Source organism: Dermacentor silvarum, chromosome 6 (genome assembly GCF_013339745.2).
Source record: "Dermacentor silvarum isolate Dsil-2018 chromosome 6, BIME_Dsil_1.4, whole genome shotgun sequence".
NCBI classification, from domain to species: domain Eukaryota; kingdom Metazoa; phylum Arthropoda; class Arachnida; order Ixodida; family Ixodidae; genus Dermacentor; species Dermacentor silvarum.
The window spans coordinates 76,869,319-76,877,196 of record NC_051159.1 but is presented as its reverse complement, the minus strand read 5'-3'; positions in this window follow the sequence as shown (position 1 = coordinate 76,877,196).

Here is a 7,878-nt window from a genome sequence, read left to right as displayed (position 1 = left end):
GTAAATGATCTTCCGGTCGTGTTGCCTGGCCGCTGTGTTGACGCGAGCACGCTGGCGACACTGATCGAGTCGTGAAAGGAATTCTTCGCTAGACGACGCAGATGGGTTGACAGGAGCATCGAAGAAAGAAACGTCTAGAAGAGAAGTAGGCGACCATCCGTAAACTAAGTAAAATGTCGAGTAGCCGGTGGTACGCTGAACGGCCGTGTTGTAGTCGAAAGTGACGAACGGTAGAAGCTTGTCCCAATTCTTGTGATCAGGCTGAATATATACTTCGATCATGTCGGCAAGCGTGCGATGAAATCGCTCTGTCAAGCCGTTAGTCTGTGGATGGTAACTCGAAGCTGTTTTATGCGTGGTACCAGAGGCGCGCAGGACTTCGTTTAAAGGTTGCGAGAGAAAGACCTTTCCACGGTCGCTTAGCAGTACTCGAGGAGCACCATGGCGCAGAATTATCGCTTGAAGGACGAAGTCGGCAACCTCCGAAGCTGAGCCAGTGATCACTGATGTTGTTTCAGCGTAGCGCGTCAGGTGGTCGATGGCGGTCACTATCCACCGATTTCCAGCTGCAGTAACAGGAAGGGGCCCGTAAAGGTCGATACCAACAACCTCAAATGGTGCGGCGGGACACGGAATAGGCAGTAATTCGCCGGCAGGAGCAGAGGTGGGGAGTTTGCGACGCTGACACGGAGAACAGGAACCGACGTATCTCGCCACACTAGTAGAAAGGCCAGGCCAATAGTAACGGCTTCGAATGCGATCGTAGGTTTTGTGGAAACCGAGATGGCCAGCAATCATGTCATCGTGGAATGCTCTGAGGACATCGGCTCGAAGAGAGCGCGGTAGAACGGGCACCCAGCGTTGACCGTCAAGGTGATAAATGGGCCGATACAGCACGTGATTGTCCAGCTTGAATTGTGCGAGTTGGCGTCGAAGCCGCGCGTTAGGTGGGCGAGAAGCGCCAGAGAGGTGGTCCATCATACGCCGACAATATGGGTCAGCCCGTTGGCGAAATGCAAATGTTTGATCGTCGTCCGGAGAAAGGCGGTCTATTGAGGCTAGAGAGGAAACCGGCACAGAAGTGACATCCGAAGAGCTGCTTTGCGACGCAGTTGCCGAGGCGTCAAGTGGTTGTGCAGGAAGCGGGCAACGAGAAAGAGCGTCAGCATCTTGGTGTTTTTTGCCTGACTTATGAATAATGTCAAAGTCATATTCTTGCAGGCGGAGAACCCAGCGACCCAGCCGTCCAGTCAAGTTCTTGAGAGTGGAGAGCCAGCATAATGCGTGGTGGTCCGTAACAATTGTAAAATGACGCCCGTGCAAATAGGGACGAAACTTCTGTACGGACCAAACAACAGCCAGGCACTCCTGCTCAGTTATTGTATAGTTCTTCTCGGCATCGGTGAGTACGCGGCTGGCGTATGCAACTACTCTCTCGTGCGAAGAGTTGTCGCGTTGCAGAAGAATGGCACCGATGCCGTGGCCGCTAGCGTCTGTGTGCAAGAGAGTCGTTGCAGTCTCATCAAAATGGCAAAGCACAGGTTCAGACATGAGGGCGCCCTTCAACATGTCAAAGGCTGCGTCACAATCTTGAGACCAGTGAAAGGGTACACCGGAAGCAACTAGCTTGTGTAGTGGCGCAGCGATGGAGGCAAAGTTCCGTATAAAGCGACGCAAATAAGAAGCGAGGCTAAGGAAGCTTCGCAAGTCTTTAGGCCTTTCTGGGCGAGGGAAGCGAAGGACCGCAGCAATCTTGTCAGGGTCAGGGCGTATGCCCTCCTTGCTCACGCAAGCCCCAGGACCTTAATAGATCTGCTGGCGAAACGGCATTTCTTCATGTTGAGCTGAAGACCAGCGTCGGCAAGGCACGTCAGAACTTGATCTAAGCGTTGCAGATGCTGCGGAAATGTGGATGAAAAGACGACAATGTCATCCAGGTAGCAGAGGCAAGTTTTCCATTTCAGGCCACGCAGCACGGTATCAATCATGCGTTCAAAAGTCGCAGGTGCATTGCATAGCCCGAAAGGCATGACGTTGAATTCGTAAAGTCCATCAGGGGTGGCAAATGCTGTTTTTTCTTTATCGTCTTCGTGCATGGGAATTTGCCAATAGCCGGAACGCAGATCGAGGCTTGAAAAGTATTCTGCACCTTGTAGTGAATCAAGGGCGTCGTCAATACGAGGCATAGGGTATACGTCCTTTCGAGTGATCTTATTGAGGGCCCGGTAATCGACACAAAAGCGCACGGAACCGTCTTTTTTCCGCACTAAAACAACCGGAGATGACCAAGGGCTAGCTGAGGGCCGGATGACCTTCTGTTGTAACATGTCCGCGACATTTTCTTCTATGATTTTCCGCTCGGCTAGGGACACGCGGTACGGGCGACGGCGCACTATCGACGATTCGTCTGTCTGAATGCGATGCGCAGCAGCTGTGGTTTGGCCCAGAGTCGACGAATGGACATCAAAAGTATTTGAGTGTTTGTTCAACAGAGCAAGCAGCTGCTGCATCTGTGAAGGTGGCAAGTCACTGCTGATGGCTGCAGTAAGGGCCGAGGGAGAAGCAGTAGCACAAGTAGAAGGGTCTTTGGAAGACATAGTCGTAAGGGGCACGACGCATACAGGCCCTGGGTCGGCCGCGCAAGCTACTGTCGTGCTTTGCGGAAGGAGAATTTTCTCCGATGTCGCGTTCGTGGCGGTGACAAGCGCCGAGCCATTGTAAAATCGAACCACACCTGGTGCAAAAGCGATGCCTTTATGAAGGCAACGGGAAGAGGGTAAGACCAAGACGTCACCATGGTCGATATCGGTCGACATAATGGTAATAATGCGCTGTCGGCCGGGAGGCAGTTCGATATCTTCCGCAGCGATCAGGCGCAACGGCGTGTACCTGTCTTCCCCAAGTAAGAAGTTGGTGTCCGTAAGATGGATGACGCGTTGGCCACAACAAATAGCCGCGGACACAGAAGAGAGAGAATTCCACCCTAAAATAAGTTGATGAGCGCACGGGGACAGCACAGTTAATTGTATATGGTGTAGGATATCATCGATCAGGACACGGGCAGTGCAAAGAGCGGAAGGTCGAACAGGGTCCCCTTGGGCTGCAACAGCGTCGGTCCATCGTATGGCGTCGTGACTTTTCTGAGACGGGAACATAAATCAGCGTGAATAACAGAAATTGTCGCACCTGTGTCCACCAAAGCATCACGCGCACTCCTTGGACAAACACCGAGAGCATATTGGACGGGCGCGCTGGAGGAATATCAGTCCTGGCGTCGTATGCAGTTTGTCCTCCAAAAACTGCATCGCTTAGTTTTCCGGACGAATGTTGGAGTTGAGGGAGACGGGCCGTAGTGGTGACGTGGAGCGGCGTCTGGCTGAACGGTAAGGGCTTCGGTCTTCAGTCGCTGCAGGCGGAGAAGTAGAGCGGGGCGGAGGTGAAGAGAAACGCCGGCTTTGGGAAGAGACTCCACCGGAAAAGTTGCGTTCAGAGATGTATCCCCGACGCTCGTCCTGCTGGCGCTTGCGGCAGAAACGTGAAATATGGCCGCGATAGCCGTAGTAATAGCACGTGGGACGTGACGGACGCCATGGCGGATAGTACAGGGGGCTGGGTGCTCCGGGAGTCAGTGCAGTCAAATGGGCTGAGGAGAGCTCGGGCGGCATCGACGAGATGTTTACTGGCGGCGCGGCAGCAACCGACGCGTACGTGGGTAGCGGCACCGTGGAGTTGACGTTGCCTGGAGGCGTGGCAGCAACTTCCGCGTACATTGGTCGGGGACGAGAGACGGAGGGTTGCACGTGCGTGGAGCAGGTCAAGCACGCCAGTTCATCCCTGATGATGTCACGCAAGGCTGCGCTAGAAGGCGGGCTGGGGCACATGGACGGTGACGACAAGCCCATTGACTGTAATTCTTCGCGTATCATAGCTCGTATCATGACACGCAGATGTGGGTCCGCCGTAGAAGAATAGTCGCCAACGTCCGGCTGAAGGCGAACAGACTCAAGTTCGTCCAGGCGCTGACACGTTGTGACAATGTCAGCGATTGTAGCGGGGTTCTTGACGGCAAGAGCATTGGAGGCGACAGATCTAATGCCTTTCAGAATGTGGCGCACGTTGTCTGACTCTGGCATTAGCAGAACTGACTCACTCGAAGTCATCCAGCCAGTCCTCCACGTCTTCTTCACGAAGACCAGCGAAGAGATGGGGGTCACGCTGGTGGCTGCTTAGGATGTAAGGGGTGGCTGGTGGTGTCAGAACGGTAGTGGTAGAAGTGGAAGGTGGTGCGTCCTGAGACATGCTAGCGGACAGTGGGCGCAAGCGGCGGCCTGAACGTAGCTCCAGGGGGTAGACTGAGCAGGCAGAGGACTGAGGATCGAAGAGCTCCTCCACCACTTATGACGTCTCTGTTGGCACGACGTTTATTCGGCCCGAGTACTTGGGAGCGAACCAGCAAAAGCACACACTCGATGATGATGATGCTCACACATAACTGAAGATGAGGATCGCGCAACGTAGGATGATGATGATAATATACAGATGAAGAAGACGTGCGTAATAAACGCCCACAATATATATATATATATATATATATATATATATATATATCAGGATATCATGGATATCAAGAAAGGGGTCAGGCAAGGAGACACAATCTCTCCTATGCTATTCACTGCATGCTTAAAAGAAGCATTCAAGCTATTAAACGGGGAAGCCTTAGGAGTGAGGATCAACGGCGAATATCTCAGCAACTTTCGGTTTGCAGATTACATTGTCCTGTCGAGGAACAATGGGGACGAATTACAACAAATAATTGAGAACCTTAACCGAGAAAGTATAAGAGTGGCTGTTCAAGATTAATATGCAGAAGACAAAGATAATGTTCAATAGCCTGGCAAGGGAACAAGAATTCAGGATCGCCGGTCAGCCTCTAGAGTCCGTGAAGGAGTACGCTTATCTAGGTCAGTTACTCACAGGGGACCCTGATCACGAGAAAGAAATTTACCGAAGAATAAAATTGGGTTGGAGTCCATACGGCAGGCATTGCCAAATCCTGACTGCATGGGAGCTTACCACTGTCGTTGAAAAGAAAAGTGTACAATCACTGCATTATACCGGTGCTAACATATGGGGGAGAAACTTGGAGGTTAAGAAAGAGGCACGAGAGCAAGTTAAGGACAGCACAAAGAGCAATGGAACGAAAATGTTAGGCGCAACGTTAAGAGACAGGAAGAGAGCGGTGTGGATCGGAGAGCAAACGGGGATAACCGATATTCTAAGACATTAGTAGAAAAAAATGGAGCTGGGCAGGCCATGTAATGCGTAGGGTAGATAACCGATGGACTATTAGAGTTACAAAATGGGTGCTGAGAGAAGAGAAGCACAGTCGAGGACGGCAGAAAACTAGGCGGGGTGATGAAATTAGGAAATTTGCAGGTATAAATTGGGAATCAGCTAGCGCAAGACAGTGGTAATCGGAGATCGCAAGGGAGATGCCTTCGTCCTGCAGTGGACATAAAAATAGGCTGCTTCTGATGATGATAATGGTGATACTCTTACGGGTTATTCTGTTAAGAGAGGGTTTATTGGGACACGACGTAACCGACGGTCTTGAGCGCCAGCCTAGGTTCCGTGATGTTGTTGTTGTTGTTGCCTCAAAACATGGCTCCCCTTGGCAAAAACGTCCTTTTTTCCACACCTCGTATCTGCGTCCCACTACAGCTTATGGCACATACCCAAATAACACAGCACTTTCACTCTTGTAACAATACTATTACAACTTGTGGCCATGAGGTTTAACTCTATTACCATATTTGCGCACCTTCGTGATTCCAGCATGCAACCTACTATGTTTTGGTCACGAGCGTGAACGGTGCACGGTTACCGCTGGTTGCAAAAACGTGCCACTCCGCTTGGTAGATGGTCTACAAGTTAAAATTTGCGGTGTTTCCCACGTCATAATTACAACATATATAGCGATATAACAGTGTATCGGGCAATTTAACATCAAATTACGTCCCTGATATCTACATTTTTCTTTCATATGTCACTCGCCGCGGTGGCTTTGGGGCTATAGCGCTGCGCTGCTAAGAAAGAGGTCACCGGTTCGATCCCCGGCCACGACGGTTGCATTTCAAGGGGGACTAAATGCAAAACCGGAGCCCCCCACTACGGCGGGCCTCATACTCATATCAGGGTTTTGGCCCGTAAAACCCTTGCAATAGTTTTTGTTTATATGTGGCCCACTGTTTCTTGGCCGTGAAGGCTACTAGTGCGATAAGTCTCTCTAGGCTATGTAGCACTGCCTGCTATCCACACAAACGAGTATGAACGCATTTAAGTCGACATTAACCCTCTGAGCTACTCTGAAACGACCAGAAGAAGCGCTAGTGAGTTTACATGACAGCGTAATTTAGAAAGATGACGTATTGGTGCTTTTCTAGAAAGTTCAAAAATACATTTAAATTGCGATGAGAGTGAAGGTGACAATACCTAATACAGTACAGAAATCTACGTTTCCCTAAAACTTTCAGATCAATGCTTGATTCCGGAGTTCACGGTAAGCACACGCTAAGAAAGTACGCGAGTATTTGTCGGTTATTTATGTGAAATATGTACATACGCAGAACCCGTTTTAAATGCTGCTGTAATTGGCATCGTTCCTCCTAATTCTAGCTATAAGCGAGCACATCCTGATAGCAACGTTGCTGTCCAGCCGCTACCACTGTTGTTGAATTTCTCTGGTGCATGGTGAACAAACCGAGCAGTTTTACTGGGCACGTTGACTCAGCAGCTGCGCCGTTACATGCACGACATCGCGTGTTTAACTCACGGTCGTAACCACCCTGGGATTTTCCTAAAGTACAAGAATCTCACAAGATCATGAATAGTCTAGAGCACTGCATTACGACTTATAATAGGCCCGGCGTTGCTTTGGGCCGCGTATCTTAATGTTCAGAATTAGGGCTAACTTGCAAGAAAGAGAGAGAGGGAGAGAGAGAGAAAACATTTGTTTGGTCGTTGTTTGAGGACGAGTGGGTGGTGTCCTCATTCCAGGACTTCACTGGCTATGGCTGCTCGACGTACTTGCTGGACGAGAGCTTCTTGTCCCGCCAGGGTATCGCCGGTCAGCTGTACCTCCCACCGCTCAAATGACGTGTTAGGCGTCTTTAAATGTTGAGGTTTGCCCCCTCACCCCCACGAGATGTGAAAGAGTGTAGGGCGTGTGTCGCTGCACCAGGGGCAGATGCCGCGATATGTTTGTGGGTATATTTTGCTGTATCTTTGTAGGTTTGGGAATGTGTTTGGATAAGTCTGATGGCTATTGCCTCTTCAGTGCTGAGCTTTTTGTGAGGGGGAGGATAAATCCTGCGGTTTAGTCGCTGGATCTTGAGTCGGTCGCAGAATTTGATGGCAGGGGCACGAAGGTAAAGGGTGGGGATTGATGAGACGGGGGAGCGGCTGTGCTGCCACCATCGAAACTTCTTGCAAGTTAGCCGATTGGTTAACTTGCAAGAAGTTTCGATGGTGGCAGCACAGCCGCTCCCCCGTCCTTTACTTTTTTTTCCTATGGCACCTCTGTTTTTCTTTTCTTTCTCTCATCTTTAATCTGGTGAGTGTGGTGTCGTTTTCACGAGACATTTGTTAGCCCAGTTCTCTTTCTCTCCGTGTGGTGTTCATATATGTTCACATGATTGTTATTATTCGTACAAAAATGTCACAGGCCTGCGCGGCACACGCAGCACAATCACAGCGTAAGCTGGTGGAGCCGCTCAAGAGTAGCTCTAATTTGTGCACCACGCATATCAGGGTCTTCGCGGCAGTCTGTTCACCTCGTTTTGACGAGAACGATCTGAACTGTCCACCCGGCGTCGATGG